A 19761-nucleotide genomic window follows, 5' to 3' on the forward strand; every position below is an offset into this window, starting at 1 on the left:
ATAGTCACGCATGAATGATCCATTTACTAAACATTTACAATGCAATAATTCACGCTATGACGTTTCAGACACTTTTATGGACGTGGGTCATCATTAATGTTAACAGGAAGTGGCTCCTTACTTTGGCCTGGCTTGTAAACCAGTTGGGCCTATAATTCACACTTACAAATAAGTTGTCCACCTGCCTAGATAGTGGAGAATTGCTAACAGAATACCATGGTCCTGTTGGTCGGCCGGACGTACGCAGACGAACCAAATTTTTCATCCATGCCGGGATGGCGATTGTGCATTAATTCTCTTGTGTTTGTCAAACCCCTGGTTTTTATTCCATAAATAAAGCCACATTTTCTCAAACTATAATTACCTTCAAAATTACAACGTGTGTGTCTCATTTAGCGTGAATTTTTAAAATGTTACTTCGGTCTTCTAATCTGCTGAACTTCCCCGTGGTGAAAGTTCGACATTCCCATGTGGAAGGGGTCGGAGGCAGAGGGGGAGGAGTGGGTACATTTTGTCATTCATGAAACTGCTGTTGACAATCCCACAAAGTGGTACTCGTTTTACCGGCCCAGGTGGGATAATGGGCCGAGTCAACGGTGGACCGCAATTAGAAATTTCAACACAAAACCGAGAGCTCTGGCACAGCTCTGCAGGGCCGGAGCACGTGGCTGAGACCATAGCCCTCAGGTAAGTTCCAGTCCGTTACCTGGAATCTGTGCCACGTCGGATCACAACGACACCCACCTCAAGGTCACTGCGATCCTCCATGTTTACTTAAAAAAGACAACGGTCACTGCAGCAATACCAACTTCCACATTCACTTTATCCGGCCAGGTAGCTCAGTGGTAGTGCGAGCCGTTCGCAATGCCAAGGTTGCGAGTTAAAATCCTGGTTGGGGGGTCGACAGCCAATGATCCCTCCCTCTGCGGTAATTAAATAAATAAGTGCCACTGCGAGGAATTCAAACAACGATTGTCCCGTGCAGAGACTCGCCCTTGTGCAGAATTTTTGCACCATTGGCTCTACAGGGCTGTGAACGGGAAATGAACACCACCAACCATTGACTCAAATGAGTCAGAAAATCGCTCTGACTTTGTACTTTTGGCGAAGGGCCACCCCGAGACGAATGTGGCTCCACTCAAGATGTCCGTACCGGACCGCAACTACAAACCACCTCTGTCAGATCATCTACATACGCCCCATTATACTGGTAGGAACCTCCTGGTTACACCAGTCCACAGGGGATTATTGTGTCCGTCGTGCAGGGAAGAGCTGGGTGGGGAGGGAGGGGCTGGGTAGGGAGGGGAGGGTGGGGAGGGGCTGGGTGGGGAGGGTGGGGTTTGGTGGGAAGGGGAGGGTGGGCAGGGGGGGGCTGGGTGGGGAGGGTGGGGAGGGGCTGGGTGGGGAGGGTGGGGCTTGGTGAGGAGGGGAGGGTGGGGAGGGGCTGGGTGGGGAGGGTGGGGCTTGGTGGGGAGGGGAGGGTGGGGAGTGGCTGGATGGGGAGCGTGGGGCTGGGTGGGGAGGGGAGGGTGGGGAGGGGCTGAGTGGGGGGGTGGGGCTGGGTGGGGAGGGGATGGTCACCCCGTGGTGCCCTTATAAAACTCAACGTTTAACCTACTCACGCCGGCTTGTGCCCGCCCTCACAGTCGGGCATATTTGCGGAATACACCACGCCACCGTTGACCCTGGCCATTGACCGAGCAACCCAACGTTTCTACCAGCTCCCTCCGCAGGAATGTGTTACATTGACCACCCTGGGGTCTTTAGGGTGTACATAATGCATACACACAAACAGTGGGTACGTAACATGGGTATATATCTCTGGATACTCGGGATGTGCTTCCGGCTGTCGCATTCATCTGAAAATTTAGGAAGTCCTGCCTGGATACGAAATGTAACATTGATCGATCCGTGCCCCAAACAGACCACAAAGAAGTTTCAAACAACATCACTTTCAATTAAAGTCACAAAAAACACGTACATCAGAAATAACAAATCGTAACATAACAGTGACAAGGCATAATGCTCAACAAACGCGGCAAAGCTTGCCTCCTTAACCAAGGTGCGCGTTTGGGGAGGTCCACTCTGATATTTGTTGGTCAAGCTGCAGGAATTTTCGTTTTTCATTGTCGCGCTATGGACGGTTAAGGATCCTACGATGGAATAGCAACGCCCCAATCTTTGCGCCGAACCACCGCTACTGATCTTCTCCCTCTCTGCCGTGCCTGTGCGCGTGTGATAAAGGAAATTAATGAACATCCTGAGCCAAGACGCGAACGCTCCTCCTCCGCCAGGCCGTGCTGTGCCGCCCCACCCCCCTCCCACCATCTCCGTACCACCATGGCCGCAAGCTGCGTCTGCAAACGGCGTCCGCCGACTCTTGCCTTGTGGCAGTTTGGCTGGGAGAGGTCGCCGAGTAGGGAGAACGTTTCACCCTGGCAGGAATTAAACTAGAAAAAACAGTAAACTATTTTTGTTTCACCAAGTAAGACCCACTGAGCTATGTATCTTTTTCAGAAGCGACCTGGCCACAAATAATAGCTCGACGACGTGGCTTATCGCGTGGAAATTTACAGCAGCCAAATACTCTAAACGCGTGATGCTGATTATAAATGTGGAGCGAAAAACTGGAGGACCTGGAGAAAAATCCACGCGACCACGGGGAGAACATGCAAACTCGAAATATACAGGCTTCAGGGTCGGGATCCAACCCAAAATCTCCTGCATACCACATCTCGCCACCGTGGCGGAATGGAGGAGGAGGGTCTGTCATCGCCGTCGGTGGAGGCGATGTTGCTATTTTTAGGTCGTATTTATGTTTGGTGAACTGCTTTCGCATCGTAAGTAGCCAACCATGCTGATTGGAGGTGCGGGGGGATGACAGCAAACTAAACACAAAAATCCGTTCTAAAGAAATTAGTTTTCTACGTTCAAGGGCAAATTCTTCCTTGGGAGATTAGTCTTGGCGTTGGAGGGCTTCGCTATTTTGTATTTATGTGATACCAGCCAAGGTCAATTCACTGGTGCATGAAAGCCGCTGAGAATTAAAATATAGGTTTCACAGTTTTATGACAGCACTGTGGAGGTAGCAGTGAGGGTTGGTGGATCACACACTGATGTTGCAAAACTTCCTTCCGGTGGGTGGCGAGGAGGTTTATTTATTTAGCGAATTATTATACACGTGACTGTCATACAGTTAGAGTCCTAGATGTGCAAGACAAATAAATAAATGTTTCTCAATGTTATATGTGAGTATACGTCAGCCCACATAACCACAGAGCCATGTGACAGGCTCCTCCTCCTGCACGTGCAGGGCAACAACAACCAGTCCTCCCGCACATCCTGACGGAATTCACAGCCAGAGACGATGTGAACCACGGTCTCCAGCTTCCTGGATTCCCACAGTAGTGGGATGTCATGTAGTTCGCCCCATCGATGTTCGGAAGCGGCACACATACCCTGGTCACACCGGAAGCGGTTCAACTGAACCCACTGGCACCTTGGGAGGTCGAAGCCAGGAATCTGGACAGACGGATCACTGACGAGATCCTTGTTAGGCAACATCCACACATCTCCATTCTTTCGCCCCATGCAGTGCGGGTCTTCAGGCTGTGGTATAGCCCACACTGGGTGTCGGGACTTCTTCAGACGCACGGGTGGAGGCTTGAAGATGTCGAAGTGAAGGGGCAACTCCGGTGCTGCGTGTTGTACCTTGTCGAGCATCTTGGCCATTGCAGCTTGATGCATTTTTTTGGCGAGGGGGATATTGCAAAGTACTGGCAGCCACGGTAGTGGGGTTGTCCTGCTTTCACCAGAGATGGTTCTCAGGGTGACATTCACCAATTTGGTGTGAGCTTATAGAGGCCATACCAGTGCATAGTATTCTGCTACATCGTAGCAGCAAGGGAGAGACCCGCCGTACGTAGTGACCTTGCTAGGCAGACCTGTGCGTGAGATCCAAGGTGTTTCAATAGTTCAAGGGATATGTTGTCTAGAACCAGGAGCTTTTTCTTGTTGAAGTGCAGAATGTACATCGGCAGTGGTGAATGGCCCGTAATGGTTTTCTGTCTCACTATGCCGGTATTTCCGCCACTCAAGGCCACGTGATGCTCACGTGGCCTTGACCCGACTGGCTTTGTGACGACCTGCACCTGGTGACTCGGAACTTGATTTGATGTAACTGGTGGGCGATTGCACGCTGGCGGTCGCTGGGCAGCACCGAGCTTGCGGACAAGTGCCCAGGTATTTCTACTTGACTTAGAAAAGTCTGCATTGGTGACAAGTTTCTCCCAACGAGCACATTGCACGATGTTGAGGCTTTCAATCAGATGTGACACTACCTCCGGGAAACCAGACTTTACATTGTCGAAGTAGCTCGGCACACTCGGCATCAAGGCACGGGGTACAGAGGGAATAGCTATTACACCCACAATCCCGCTCTCTACCAGTAACCAGCGCTACGTGCCGTAGTGACCCTTTCTATGTCACTACTTATACATTGCATACAGGATATACGCCAATGCGTACTGTATTGCAGACAACGGAGGGTGGCAGCCGCTGGATGTCAACCAGTTCGCATTTCACGTACAGTGCATGGCCATATTTTGGGTGAACTGAATAAATAACAAGGTCATATCGAGCTATCTGGAAACACCCGGCCTGGTCATCTAGAATATGGGTCTCCTGTAAACAGATGGCGTCGTTGTTGTATGAAGTGGCTAATTCATGAATGACATCACGTTTAGCCGCAAATAGTAATTCCACATTGAGCTGAACAACACGGAGTGCTGGCCCCACAGGCCTTGAACCTAAGGCCTGGGCAGGAGGTGTAACTGTAGTCACGTGTTGGTCGGGATCATGACGATCCGGCCAACTAGCTGCAGCTTTGGTTTCCTCAGACATTGACATGGCTGGGTACTTGCAGGCGGACACGACAAGGACATAGCTGCATTTGTTCCCTGGTGAGGAGATGCCATACCCTGGCTCGCCAGGAGATAGAGTGTTTCCCCCTCACACGCTTGGGTTTTCTCCGGGTGTTCCGGTTTCCTCCCATATGTAAACACTCTTTAAATTGCCAGATAACACCTTTATATGAAGCGGATCTTGGAGCTTAGGCAATTAATGGCATCGGCTCACCACATGGCTGCTTTCCTACTTGTCTGTGGTTCCTCCTCACGCCTCAGAATTGTTCTTTCTTACGGGAGAATAGTGAGGGAGAGGAGTGAACGAATACTGTGCGGCGGCGGCGCGTTACAAGTTGAGGTTATGATTACATCTCAGTGGCAGAGCAGGTAGAAAAGTGCTGCCCCTTCTATGTGGACCAAAGGGTCACCTGAAGGGATCTCAGCGATAGCTTTGTGATATTCGCGGACCTCTAACACGGAAGGTTGTGTTGCTCCGAAAGTGATCTGAATGGATTCTCTGACTCAAGATATGCGACCGATAGCACAATAGTGACAAAATTATTAAGCTTAATTAGAAACCAAAAACATTTGTCTGCCCTTGTCGTTGTGCCATCATAGGTCACCACGGCGGACGTTCACCCACTTCAGGGCACACGCCAAGAGAACAAGAAAGGCCGATCTTAATCTTCTTCTCCCAAGCTCTCCGGCATTCCCTTCGTCACGGTGGCCGGCGGCAGCTGGTGTTGTGAATCAGGCCGGTGGCGCAGCCCCTAGACACACGGCTGTTTCACTACAGCAGGGTCGCATGCCACCACCGCCACCACCGCCGTCTATTGAACAAAAAGTCCCGGACACACTGCCCCATTGGTGACGAGCACCACCTTGGGCTTGGGTTACCGCCATATAGTGATGCTATGGTACGTCATACAAAATAAGATCCATGAGAATCGTATCGTCCGATGCACAAACTATTGTAATGTTGATTTGAAGCTTTCGTGACTGCAGGAATCCATACTCTTTGGTTCTTTCGGTAAAGTCACGTAGGCATGACTTTACCGAAAGAATCAAAGAGTATTGTATAGTTTTGAAACAGTTCATGTCTTGACAAAATATTTCTGAAATTATAATTAAAGTTCACTCTTATAATAATTGTTCATTTATGAGGGCGCATCATAAGCCTCAGCAACTTAAAGCGCCTTACTTCGCATCTCATCTTGAACATTTTAATGGGACCCCCACCTCCCTCACCCCAGTGGCAGCTGTTTCTATGCAGCACAAGGCGATTGTACTTGCCCGTAAGTGGGCCTTTGTCTGCCAGTAGGAGTGCGATGTTTTCTGTTGTGTGTAATCCCAATTGCGTTCTCTTCTTGCATATGACGGCAATGTGCTCAGGAAGCTAGAATGTCGATGTCTGCTGCTAGCCACGACGAGAGGGCTTCAGTAGAAAGAGAGGAGATCGTGTCGTGTCGTGTTTCTGTTCTTCCTCCGTTGTAGACTTAAGTGGTTTACTGTACTGTATGGACAATATCGTAAACACAATTGAGTATTTTTATTGTTTTATATTTATATTATTTTATTATTTCCCTTCTACGTGACTTTACCGAAAGAACCAAGAATACAATTGAGTAAATTTCATGTGTATTTTGTAAGGCATGAACCACAATGGTAATGTGTTATTTTAATAAATAGATCTAATCCCATTCAACGAGTGGCTCTGTTAAACTCTTTTGGATACATTCACGGGCGTCTCGGTTAAGTGGCGTCAATCTTCTGACAGCGTATGTGTATGCGTGTTATGAGTGATTAACATTTAAGCTATCCATACTTAAAGTTGGCTATGGAAAAGCACAAACACAAGACGAAAGTTATGCGGAATACACGATTACAGAGTTAATGAAAACTTGTATCGCGACAATCGTCGTGAGATTTAACATCGTATCGCGAAGAGTGATGTCACTGCGACCCACCTACTTCGGTGTCCAATCAGATTGGTTAAATTAAGATTCTGAACGCCTCCTTCCCATATTTGTCCCTCCACGTAAAAAAAAATATAAAAGTTATTCACTTGAGAATAGGTTTTCCCCTTTTTTCTGGCAACAAAACAGGTGTTGAGATGTTAAAACACCAAACTGAAACCTTTTACAAGGAATCATATCTGCATTAACCACAATACTTGTGGTCAGAATGCATACGAAAAACATACGGTACTCTGATAATATATGCATCGTCTTTGAAACTGATTGGTCCACACCAGAGACAGCTTTCTTTGGAGCCTAGTCTCAAAAGGCCTTTTGGCCACTTGGCTGAGCTGAAGGTGCCTCTCTGTTTGGGGGTTGTGTGACCAGGTGAAAGTGGCACTGTGATGCCCACTTGCACAAGCACCTCGCCATTTTCATCAGACATTGCATATCCCCACTCTGTATGGTGGCTGTTAAAATCTCTGACGTATATCGCTGGTTGTTGAAACTTTGGTAGACTCACTGGTACATCCCATGAGTCATTTGGTGGTTTGTATATGTAGTGGGTTACTTGTGCAATGTGAGGTTACACCTGGATGATAATGATAGGTTTTTCTGGCCTCAGCCCGCAACCAATGGGGAGTCGAGCCAGGGGCGTGGCCCTGGAGCTGGACAGTATCTTCGGGAAAGTTCCAGGGGTGTGGCTGAGGATTGGCTGCGTGGTATTACGTGGGCCAGGGATTATAAGGGGTGGAAAAAGATAGCACGTGGTCAGTGTGCGGAGGAACGAAGGGGGAAGTAACGTGGCTGGTGCCGTGGTCCCGAGCCAGCCACGTGGCGGGCCGCGGCAGTCTCTCTCCCCCTCAAGCTGTCAGCCAGCAGCATGAAGGAGCAAGGGAACCGAGTGTACGAATGCGGTGGAAGGCTGTGAACGGAAAACGAATAAACAACTCTGAAGTCACGACGTCGTCTGAATGGGGTTTATTACATTTGTATTAAAAGTTATTAACTTTTTACACAACCCATCAGCCACACAAACACACGGCCTTCTGGGAGCACATTCAGTGTCTCATCATCAGCAGAGCCACGCTTGCTTGAACCCAGTTGCCAGCACTGGGTGGCGCTGTTGCGAACAGAACCCGTTGCCACCAGTCACAATTGGTAAACGGTAGTCAGAGCCGTCCCTAGGGTAGGGCGAATCTGGGCGATCGCCCCGGACCCCGCGCTTTGGGGGGGGGGGGGGTCGCGTTTTGACGTCACGCTGTTAGATGTCATACTCCCGATTTAGTTTGAAGCTGTCAGGGGGCCCACACGGTGGGGTTTGCCCCGGGCCCCGTACCCTTCTATGGATAGCCCTGACGGTAGTAATAGACTTTATAACACGTCGTAGGCTTTCGTGACCAATATCCATAAAGGGTTTTTTGGGTTATATTGCGTAAATGTGTCCTCAAACCCATCACCACCCGACACAGCCAATTAGTAAGGGATGTCATATCAACAAAACATGCCAATTCTTTACTACTTTAGCACACCGGTGTGTTGGAGAGTAACCCACGCCATTTGCAAATTGAGTATGATGTTTCGCTGGTAATTACAACCGCACTCATCAGGCGATTAGCCAGAATTGTGGAGAAATCCTCCTGTTTTGGTCTTAAATAAAGGAGCAATGGTGATGGCATCACTATTATCCCATCAGGTGGAAAGACCAGAGGGGGGGTTAATGTAGTCATATATGTAGTGGGTTCTAAATAGGCGCACACCGAGTCCTGGAGGCAACACGTTTATTTACTAACACAACTCGAACTGGCTAACATAACAGATAACTGTGCAACTCTCCGAGGTTAACTATGTACATCACGGGTTAACTATGTATATTACGGGTAAACTACATAGGGTGGTGGCCACCGCTCCTAACCACCTAACCACTTGAATGGGATCACTAAGTGGTTGGACCAGGACAGCTAACACGCTGCCTGGCCTTCGTGCGCGAAGACCGAAGAGTGAGGATCAAAGAAGACGGCTTCATTCCCGGGTCGAACAGCCCAGCTCCCTCTCAGGACTGGGCTTATATCCGCTGCGGCGTGACCGGGCTCTGCCCCTGGCCACACCCTCTTCTAGATCCTTCGTGGAGGCTCTCGGTCCATACCACGTGGCCCCCTCACCCCCTTCTGGGGGTCCCCGTGCCCCCTCGTCCGGTCACGTGCTCTCGCGGGTTCACGCAGGCTGTCATGTCCTGACCTGATCTCTGTGACACCCAGACCCTGCCCTCTAGTGAGCCGCTTAATGAAGTACACACACTGGTGTCATAGAACGGCACCTCGCGTACAGTACCACTCTTCCCTCGGTACTGTCGCTACATATACAGGGTGTTTTAAAGAATGGACCCGATTTGAAATCGCTATAGCTCCGCAACCATGAACCGCCCATGAATGAAACTCTTACCACTTGAAAGGGAAGGGCATAGGGTTTTAAATTATTACCGCTAGATGCCTCGCCCAGCGTACAAACAGCACCTAGCCTCAGTCATTCGCAAGACACACTGCCTCAACGTTGGATAGGGGATACGTCAAAGACCGTGCTTTTTGTGCCACCATTAGCGAAAAATCTGGATGACCTCAAAAATAGAATCACGGCAGCTGTGACTTCAGTGTAAGAAGACACTTTGAGAGGCATTTGGGAAGAATCCAACTATCGTCTCGATGTTGTCCGTACAGCAGGTGGAGGGCACATAGAGCATTTATAAAATGGTTAGTAAAACTTGATAACTCATTAAACCGTTTGTAACTTTTTGTGTAATTGTAACATGTTGCCATTGTGAAATATACTGCTTTGAAATTGGGTCCATCTTTTTAAAACAACCTGTACATTACAACGCATCATATTAATCTGAAAATATGCAGTACCTATTATTGGTTGAGTTATTCACAGTAAATCAATAGACAGTGGAATGCGTTTATGTTGATTTTGATGGACATTATGTTGATCTGAGAATATGCAGAGATTGTGTAGTACCTATTATTGGTTACCCACAGTTAATATCAACAGACATGGAATACTTTTACGTTTAGATTGTTGAACATACATTATGTTGATCTGATAATATGCAGAGACTGTGCAGTACCTATTATGGGTGGCTCACAGTTAATCAACACTGCAATTATTTTATTTTTAGTTTGCTGTTGCAGAGAATACGTGTGCCACCAAGGGCATTCATTTCATTTTGATGTTGATGTTTTGTGTACAGCTAATTATTACTGGCCAGTATCAATTGGAGAATCCGTTGAATATGAGAGAAACATGAATGATTGTAACCGTTTTGATAGCTGCAGGCGAAACTCTGCTTGGAAACTTATTAACAAGAACGTTCTTCATTTGCATGCCTATGCAGGTTACCATATGTTGACAGACGGGATGTAACATTAGCGTAAGACTAAAAGAACACCAAAGAAATATTTAATACTCTCAAAGACAACTGGCTGCAGTTGCACAAGATGCTTGCAAACAAGGACACTCAATTGATTTTGATAACGTTGAAGTGTTGTGTAAAACTAATTATGACTGGCCAAGACTAATTCGAGAATCCATTGAAATTGAGAGATATTATTAAGTAATACATCTTACAATTAAAATTCCTTATAGAGTAAACACATACTATTCACCGATTACTAATCTATTATATTATTACATTACCCCCCCCCCTCCGCCTGTGATCTCTGCACCTGATTGGGTTCCGTGATGACGTCGTCCTACTCTCTTTAAGACCGAAAATAGGTGGATTGCTTCACTATTCTGGCAATTCGCCCGATGATGCGGGATTTAATCACCAGCGAAACGTCGTACTCAAATTGTAAATGTTGAGGATTTACTCTCCAACACACTGGTGGGCTGAAGTAGTAACTAGTTGGCGTTTTGTTTACGTGACAAATCCCTTACTAATTGGCTGTGTCGGGTGGTGGAGGGTTATGACGCATGTATACTTATGCAATCTAACCAAAAAACCTTTATTATGGATAAAAAGCATTCCACTAAAATTTCGATTAACTATGAATAACCCGACCAATAACACTGGTCTAGAGCCAAAATGCTTCCGAAATAAATATAGTCAACTCTACTAATTCTGGGTCACTGAGAATGAAAATAATGCTTCAAATGTGTTGATTGGCTCTAGTTTTTAAGATATGCTACTGGTCAGTGTATACGACCCTTGACTTGGGAATGGTGGAGGATAAGTGAGTTATAAAAAGAAGGGATCTAAATTTAAACAGGAAATCACTAAATACATATTTGACTGGATCTATGAATAAATATATGACTGGGTTTGGACAGTACTTGCTTTTTGAGCAAAACAATGAATGATGCAATCTGAACCTGGTATTTCATCATACATGATATTAATTGTATCATGTTATTCCTAGAAGTCATGGATGATGCAATCATACTAGGCTTCCATCCCTCTGTTGAACAAATTTCCCTATATCAGCTCTAGAAATCATACAGTGTCGTGCTCTCTTATTTGTCAGTGTTGGATTTTGCAAAGGGACACATTTCTGTTTAGCCAAAGTGAGCCGAGATACCTCGTACTTGTGTGAACAAAGCAGATAACTTCTGCTATGTTTGTGGTGAAGTTACTTTTGCATCACAAAAGCGCAGCATAGCCATTATGGTTAAGAGAGCCTATCACCTTAATTTTGGTTGCAAAATTGGAGATCAGGACAAGATGTGGGCCCCACACATATGCTGCAACACTTGTGCAACAAATCTTCGCTAGTGGTTGAACAGGAAAAGGACATCTATGCATTTTGCATTGCCAATGGTTTGGAGAGAGACAACATATCACATCAGCAATTGTTACTTCTGCATGGTGCCTCCGGTTGGGAAAGGTATGTCACAGAAGAAAAAGTGGACTGTGCATTATCCAAACATTCCATCAGCTATACACCCAGTACCCCACGGAGAAGGACTGCCTGTTCCTGATGCACCAGAATCATGGTCACTTGAGTCAGACGAGGAAGAAGATGAAACTTCTGGTCCTGAACCATCAAGGTCACGTGACCCAGATTTTTTCCCATCCTCCTCCTCTGAACCACACCTTATAACACAAGGTGAACTGACAGACCTTGTCAGGGATTTGGAACTCCCCAAGAGCAAGGCAGAACTATTGGGCTACAGACTGCAACAGTGGAATCTCCTGGCAAGTGATGTTAGGGTTTCCATGTTCCGTGACCGTCAAAAGGATCTTGTCCCATTCTTCTTCATGGAAGGTGATCTTGTAGCCTACAACAACATCAATGGTGTGATGGCAGCCCTCAATATCGTTCATGATCCAGATGAGTTGAGACTGTTCATTGATTCATCGAAGATGAGTTTTAAATCTGTTTTGCTGCATAATGGCAATGTTTTTCCATCAATTCCAGTTGGTCATGCATTCCATATGAAGGAAACCTATGACAACATGAAACTACTTTTGAGGTGCATAAACTATGACCAATATCATTGGCAGCTTTGTGGCCATTTGAAGGTTGTTACTCTCTTTCTTGGTCTGAAAACTGGATACACAAAATACTGCTGTTTTATCTGCGAATGGGATAGTCGTGCGAGAGATTCCCACTACATCAAGATAAATTGGGCACTCTGACAGTCATTGGAGCCTGGGAGGAAAAGTATTCAGCATCCACCACTTGTTGAATCAAGAAAGATGTTGTTATCACCCTCACACATCAAGCTGGGTCTGATGAAGAACTTTGTCAAAGCCATGGACAAAACACAAGCAGCTTTCAAGTACCTCCGTGGAAAATTTCCAAGGTTAAGTGAAGCTAAGATGAAGTATGGTGTCTTTGTCATGAACTTCTTCGAGATGATGCATTTGACAGTGCACTGTGTGGCAAGGAAAAGACGGCATGGAAAGCCTTCCAGTTAGTGGCAACACATTTTATTGGAAACAACAAGGCAGACAACTAGAGAGCATTGGTGGAAAACCTCAAGGCATACAAAAGCTTTAGTTGCAACATGTCACTAAAGATAAATGTTTGCACTCTCATCCAGATTTTTTCCACTGAACTGCGGAGCAGTGAGTGACAAGCATGGCGAGCGATTTCACCAGGACATTGCGACGATGGAGAAACGCTCTCAGGGCAAATGGAGCCCATCAATGCTTGCAGACTATTGCTGGACAGTGGCAAGAGATGCTCCATTTAATGAATACAAGAGACAAGCCAAGTAGACACTGAATAAGGACTAAATAAACTATGTACATATATATCCATAATAGTTTTTTTGCCTTTTGTTTCATCATACATTTTATTTATCTAACCCTTTTGCTGATTTTTAAAGTGTTACATGAACAGGACAGGTGACATGTTATCATGTAAAGCAACCATAAACACATGAAAAGACCTAGGTTTACAATTTATAAGTACAACTCTATCTACACAATATACATAGACGTAAAATGTAAAAACTTTAATATATTGGGAACAGTAGCCAATCAGTTGTTTTAATTGTCATATTTGAATTCAGCGCATCAGAATCCATAATAAACAGCACATTTCATCTCAGAAGCAGACGACGTCTAAAAAATTGTAGACCAGTGTAATAGGTACTGCATATTCTCAGAATGACATTCCTAGTGATGTCATCACAGTGATGACATTCCCACACCTCGATATAAGACCGAATACAAGAAGACTTCTTCATAATTCTGGCTAATCGCCTGATGAGGCTGGTTGTAATCACCGGCGAAACGTCATACTACAATTGTAAATGTTATGGGTTTACTAGTGTAGGGGTGTTAGAGAGAGAGCCGTTATGCATGGCAGCTTATGGGAAACAAACACAGTGGGCGGGGCTACGTGAGTGCACGGGGGGGGGGTGCACTCAACGACGTCCGCACCAGGCAGCCCGGGGCCCCACCCCTCAGCGGGGGTTGAGTATAAAGGGGGATGTGTCAGAGGGCTCGGGGCAGAATGTTAAAGCTAAACCAGTGAAGACCGAAGATCGTCTAGCTAGAGCCCTGGACTCCCCTGGGACGCCGCCCTTGTCAGGGCCGCGCAGGACCGAGCCAGCGGCGTGGTCCCGAGAACCAGAACTAGTGCTCTGGGACTCCGGGTACCGTAGCCCGACTTACCAGTGTCGGGCCAGACAGCCTCCCCTAGCCCGTTAGTGGAGGACTAGGAGGTAGGTCAGAGATAGCTAGCAGTGTATTCCCAGCTAGCCGGGTGAGGGGGCCGATACCCCCTCCAGTATTGTATGTCCGCGGTTGTGACAACTGTTGCGGAATAAATACGTGTGCCTCAACCCCGGGTGTCCAAGAGTCCTCGACGGTATTACACTAGTAACGAATTGGCACGTTTGTTTACGTGACAGACCTTACTTATTGGCCGTGTCAGGTGGTGGTGGTGGCGGGTTCAACGACACATTTATGTTTACGTGATCTAGAACCGCAGTGTAGCCGAAGAACAGACTGTTGGGGCAAGTTCTGTTGGCGAGCAGCACCTATGATGCCTCACTTGATACAGCAAATCTGGCTGTGACGTTCCCACCTGATGATGGAGACTTGTGTTGCCTCCGAAACGTCGTGATTTATTATTATTTTATTTTTATTAATTTTTATAAAAAATGTTCACCTCCGTGACTTTACCGAAAAAACTAAGAGTATGAATCCTTGCAGTCACGAAAGCTTCAAATCTAGAATCAGCACCTATGAAGGCCGGAACTGTGGCACACGAGGGTAGTGGGGTAGCCTGCACCACGCCCGACTGCCTTTGGCTCCGATTCAGATAATCGTCAATGGTGTTGGGCGTGAATCGAACTCGGGTGGTCGGGTTCACTGCACTGCCGATCCCCACTCGCAGACAAACAATACACACGCTTCGGATCGTTGTCGGTAAGTACAGTGTCTATTCAAGTATTTATACTCCTAATTATTGTGGAAAAATGACTTTTGTATGTTTTTTTTTACATGTGCAGTGACATCGCGGGATGTCACTGTACAGTGCCGGTCATAGAGAAGCACGGCGTGCGATGTAACGACATCGCGGACACCACGAGGGTGTGGGTGCAGTACCGGCCCTAGACGAGCCCGGTGAGTCCTGATTGATAGCGCTGGATGGCACCACGCTTGGCGTGCAGTGCCAGCCCTACAGGACAGGGTGTGGGAGTGCCGGCCAAAGGATGAAGTTACTAAAGGCTATGGCACTCTGGTTGACCCGAGAGGACACGTGACCAGTTAAGTCTACAAAGGGGGCCCCAAGTGGGGGCTAGGGGTGGTCACGTGATTGGGATCCAGATCCTTCCCAAGGATTATCGAAGGCGGTCGTGACCAAGGGCGGAGCCAGCCAGGCCGCAGAGAATATAAGCCGGGTCCCGAGAGGGACCAGGATTGTTGTTGTTCATCCTGGAAGAAACCTTCGTCTACGTTCTCCGTTCAACGAGTCTCCAACACGTGGACCTGGACCCAAGCTGTTGGTCTCGGTCCATAGTAGCAGTTACGTTGTGATTAGTGTAGTTAGCCTGGTGGTCACCACCATAGGTTGTTATTCTGTTAAGGGGAAAGTTACCCCGTGTGTTGTAGTTGAATAAATGTGTTGCCTCCAAGTCTCTATCTGTGACTCACTACACATGTGTATTTAAGTTGTTTAGTTTTTTGTTTATTCTACATACACTACAGTGCTTATTTCAATTGTAATGTTGTCCGTGTTTGGTTTCCGTGTGCCAAACCACATTCCGACAACGTAACCCCCCGCGATATTCAGCCTTTTGTATGCGGATGGCGGTGTCGCATTCGAGTCGCGATAACGCGATGCGTCACCTGGCCACACAAAGACAAAGATCCCCCGTGTAGCCTTTAACAGGCTGAAGGGGCAAGTGCTGTTAGCGAGTAGCCACCTATGAAGGCCGCCACGGCACACAAGAGGGGGTGGGTGGCCAGCAACCACGTCCGGCCGCCTTTGTCTCCCCAGTGGCGATGTTTACACCACTGCACCAGATATTCATTTGAGGCTGAGTCGACATAGGGGAGGCCCAGGATCGGTTTAGATAATTGTCACTGGTGTTGATCGTGAGCGGGAATGGAACCCGGGTCGCCAGGTTCGTAGCGTAGCGCGCTCACCGCTACACTACCGCTCCCCACCTGGCCACAAGTACACACACGTTGACTGGCAAGCGACCCGCCCGACTGTTGTTGTTGGATCGGAAGCTCCCACTCCGTGTGTGTGTCTCGGGGGGGATTATTCATTTCCATGGAGGAGATATGGGGTGGCGGTGATGGGACTTTGGCTATTGGGGAATAGATTTGTGTTTATTTTTAGTAATTTGCTTAACTTTCCTATTCAGTACACTGCACTCATGCCATGTTTTTTTTGTTTTTGTAACTTTCTCATTGGACATGTACAAAAGAGCTTTTGTATAGGCCATCGGATTCTTACAGTATCAATACATATTCTGATGAGATAATGACATCATTGTGGGGTTGGGGTGAAGGGGGTGGAGTAGGGCAGTCGATAGATCATGGCTGATCTAAATAAATATAAAAATAGTATAAACAATGGCATCTGTACAAGTGAGTTCATTCTGCATATTTGTGGTGAAAATCCCCGTGGGGGAGAACGCTCAGTTGCTATAGTAGTTGTAATAATAACGCACTTGCTGGCGAGGTGTGGCCGCTGGTTTGGCGGTGGTGGTTGTTGTGACGATGGCTGTGTTGGCTGAGTGACCCAAGCTGGGGCAGTAACAATGAGGGCTCTTAGGTTTGGCACAGCCCACAGATTAAGAGCCATACGCAGGTTAGGACTCTTAAAAAGGATGCACGCTGGTGACACTGCCAAGGTGGTTTTCATTGTTTTGTTTGTTTTGGTCAATCCACTGCTGGATGAGGGGCCCTCTTCCCCCACCCCACACCGCGCCTTGCAGGCCGTGGGTGATGGTTGGCCGTGACCTGGCCGCTGGTCGGCCACGTTGGGGTGGCGGAAATCATCGCTAACCGCGACTCCTGCGGCGCCAGTCGGCGTCTCTCGCCCACCCGATCGCCCTGCCAAGCCTCAAGCCCCTCGCCGCGTATCTCCTCGTGAAACGCGTTGTTGTACTGTACCAGTGTGTGCCCCCCTTCAACCTCCCCCCCCCCTTCACCAACCCGCCGCACTCGTGGCCGGCGTGGTGAAGTATGGTCAAAACAAGGCTTATCTGTCGGTGCATAGTAAGAGTCTAAATGCAGTGTGGGACAAGGGGGGAGTGATTGCTAACCCTAACCCTAATAATGAGCTAAAATAAATTAGGGTTAGGGTTAGGGGTTAGGGTTAGGGTTATGATACTGTCATTGATAACGATGGCGAGATGTTGACTACCTCGCCTGGTATGCAGGAGGTCGTGGGTTCGATCCCGACCCTTGACGCCTGCTGCTGATGTGTATTTGGAGTTTGCGGTGTCTCTCTCTCTCTCCCTGTGGTCGCGTGGATTTTTCTCCACATTTAGAATCAACTTGCGTTTGGAGTTTGTGGCTGCTCTAAATCTCTACATTACAAGCCGACAATTCGTCGAGGCATCCTTCGAGGCCAGGTTGCTTCTGAATCGTCTACAGCTCAGTGGGCTTTGCCCGAGCAAAATAAAACATTTAGTTAAGCACTGTACACATTTCTGCACAGGGCACTGTACACACGTGTACTGTATCAACTACCGACCTTGGGGAGCTGCTGCTATACAATGTGCAGTTCTTGTTTAAAAAAAACATTCCTCCTGGGTCGATAAAATTGGTACCACTTTGTGGGGAAGTCAACGATGCTTGTCCTATACGTGGCCTCGTTCCCGCCGCAGGATCGTGGAATGTCCACTACTGGCTCAGTGGTAAACGGGAGGAGATCGTTTGGGAAGGGCGTCACTTTCCCTCCTCTTCGTCATTGCTCGCCACTTGCCTCCCACGCTCGCAGTTGCCCGTCAGTGACGTGCGGCGTTTGCTGCGCAAGGGAAGTTCTCTGGTGGCGGTGACCGAAAGTGACCGAAAGCGAGGGGGGAGGGAGGAAGGACGCGGCTTCGGTGCCGTCTGCCATGGGACTAAATATAACACAACTCTTGTTCCTGGGTACGAAGTGTTATTTTTTTTATTGCATTATGCCTAAGAAGGTATAGGCAATGGCTATTATTCCACACAAACTTTGCTTTTGTGACACTACCCAGGAACAACATTATTTTGTTACACTGTAATCAAAGAAAGCCCCTTCGAGACGCGCACTGAAGGATACAGCGCTGCGCTGTTGACGTGTGTCATTCAAAATCAGTCGTCGTCAGCAGCCGTGATCTATCCACTGCTGGATGGTCTTACCCCGCGATGCAACCAGCTACCTCGCTCGCGAGCTGCGCTCACCGCTGCTCCGTCTCCGCTGGGGACGTCCCTCGGGACGCGCTCCTTCTTTGGCTGCCGCTCCGTTCTTAGTCTCGACCACCGGCCACCGTCAACTCCGAGCCGCGTCATGCCCAATCAGCACTATCAGCATGGTGGTTCTGAGCATGATTACTGATCATGATAACCATTATTACTGATTAATCTGACCATGATTACTGATTATTCTGACCATGATTACTAATCATTATTACCATGATTACTAATGATTCTGACCATAATTACTGACGATGATAACCGTGATTAATGATGATTCTGAGCATGGTTACATGCTGACGATGAGAGTGATGATGCCCATGACATGACGTTGACAATGATGATAACCATGGATGTTAATGATGATGATGACCGTGACAATCGGCATGCAGTATCCACGTGTGCTTGGTCCTCTGTGGCGTAGTGGACAACAACAATAATTTACATTTGTAAGGCGCATTTCATCCGTGGATGTCAATGCGACCACCCCAAATATCCCGGGTTCAAGTCCCGCATCAGACGCAATCGGAAGGGTGAGAGTTCAAATCTAGGTTGGGGTGGCGGGGGGTTGACTCAGCCCACAATCTTTTTGGGGTCAATAACATTCCTACCACTTTGTTGGGAAAGTCATCAACGGTTGTCTTATGACTATACGCACACCCGGCACAGGAATGTGGAAGGAATGTGGAAATGCAATCACTGGCTAGACATGTGACATGAGCACCACTCCTCGATGACGAATTTGCCGTTCGTCACTTTGACTTCGCCCTCGGGCGAGACAATCCGAGATTCGCTATATACCTTTTGCAAGGGCAGACACAACTGGCCAAACACACACGCCACCACAGCAAAGCTGCCGCTGCTCCTCCGTGCGGTTCGCGAGACCCCTCAACAATGACCCCCCTCCCCCCCCCAGGCAAAGAGAAACCCGACGGACACGTGACCGATGTGCCGTAGACTCCTCAGATGACGAGAAATCGCAGCGACTCCCAGAAGTGACGACGACGACTTAGCCGAGAGCCACGGCTTGAGAGGGCAGGGGGAGGGAGGAGGGAAGGGGAGGACAGGGGGAGGGAGGGGGGAGGAGGACAGGGGGAGAGGGGAGAGCAGAGGGAGGGAGGAGAGCAGGGGGAGGGGGGGGACAGGGGGAGGGGGCAGACAGGGGGAGGGGGCAGAGCAGGGGGAGGGGGGAGGAGGACAGGGGGAGGGGGGAGGACAGGGGGAGGGGGGAGGAGGACAGGAGGAGGGAGGAGGACAGGGGGAGGGGGGAGGAGGACAGGGGGAGGGGGGAGGAGGACAGGGGGAGGGGGGAGGCGGGCAGGGGGAGGGAGGAGGACAGGGGGAGGGGGGAGGGAGGGGGGAGGAGGGGAGGGCAGGGGGAGGGGGGAGGGGGGAGGGCAGGGGGAGGGGGAGGACAGGGGGAGGGGGGAGGAGGACAGGGGGAGGGGGGAGGCCAGGTGGAGGGGGGAGAGCAGGGGGAGGGGGGAGGAGGACAGGGGGAGGGGGGAGGAGGACAGTGGGAGGGGGGAGGAGGACA

The 19761-nt window shown here is 48.6% G+C and overlaps 1 long non-coding RNA gene across 1 annotated transcript; it reads left to right on the forward strand.

Annotated features, from left to right (window-relative positions):
• Window positions 1–1598: 1598 nt before the first annotated feature.
• Window positions 1599–6607, forward strand: LOC144735203 (uncharacterized). The gene is made up of 2 exons (XR_013588589.1): window positions 1599–4242; window positions 5523–6607. It is a non-coding gene; the product is annotated as an uncharacterized LOC144735203 (long non-coding RNA).
• Window positions 6608–19761: the final 13154 nt, after the last annotated feature.

Source organism: Lampetra planeri, chromosome 54 (assembly GCF_965212315.1).
Source record: "Lampetra planeri chromosome 54, kcLamPlan1.2.h2, whole genome shotgun sequence".
In the NCBI taxonomy this organism is placed as follows: domain Eukaryota; kingdom Metazoa; phylum Chordata; class Hyperoartia; order Petromyzontiformes; family Petromyzontidae; genus Lampetra; species Lampetra planeri.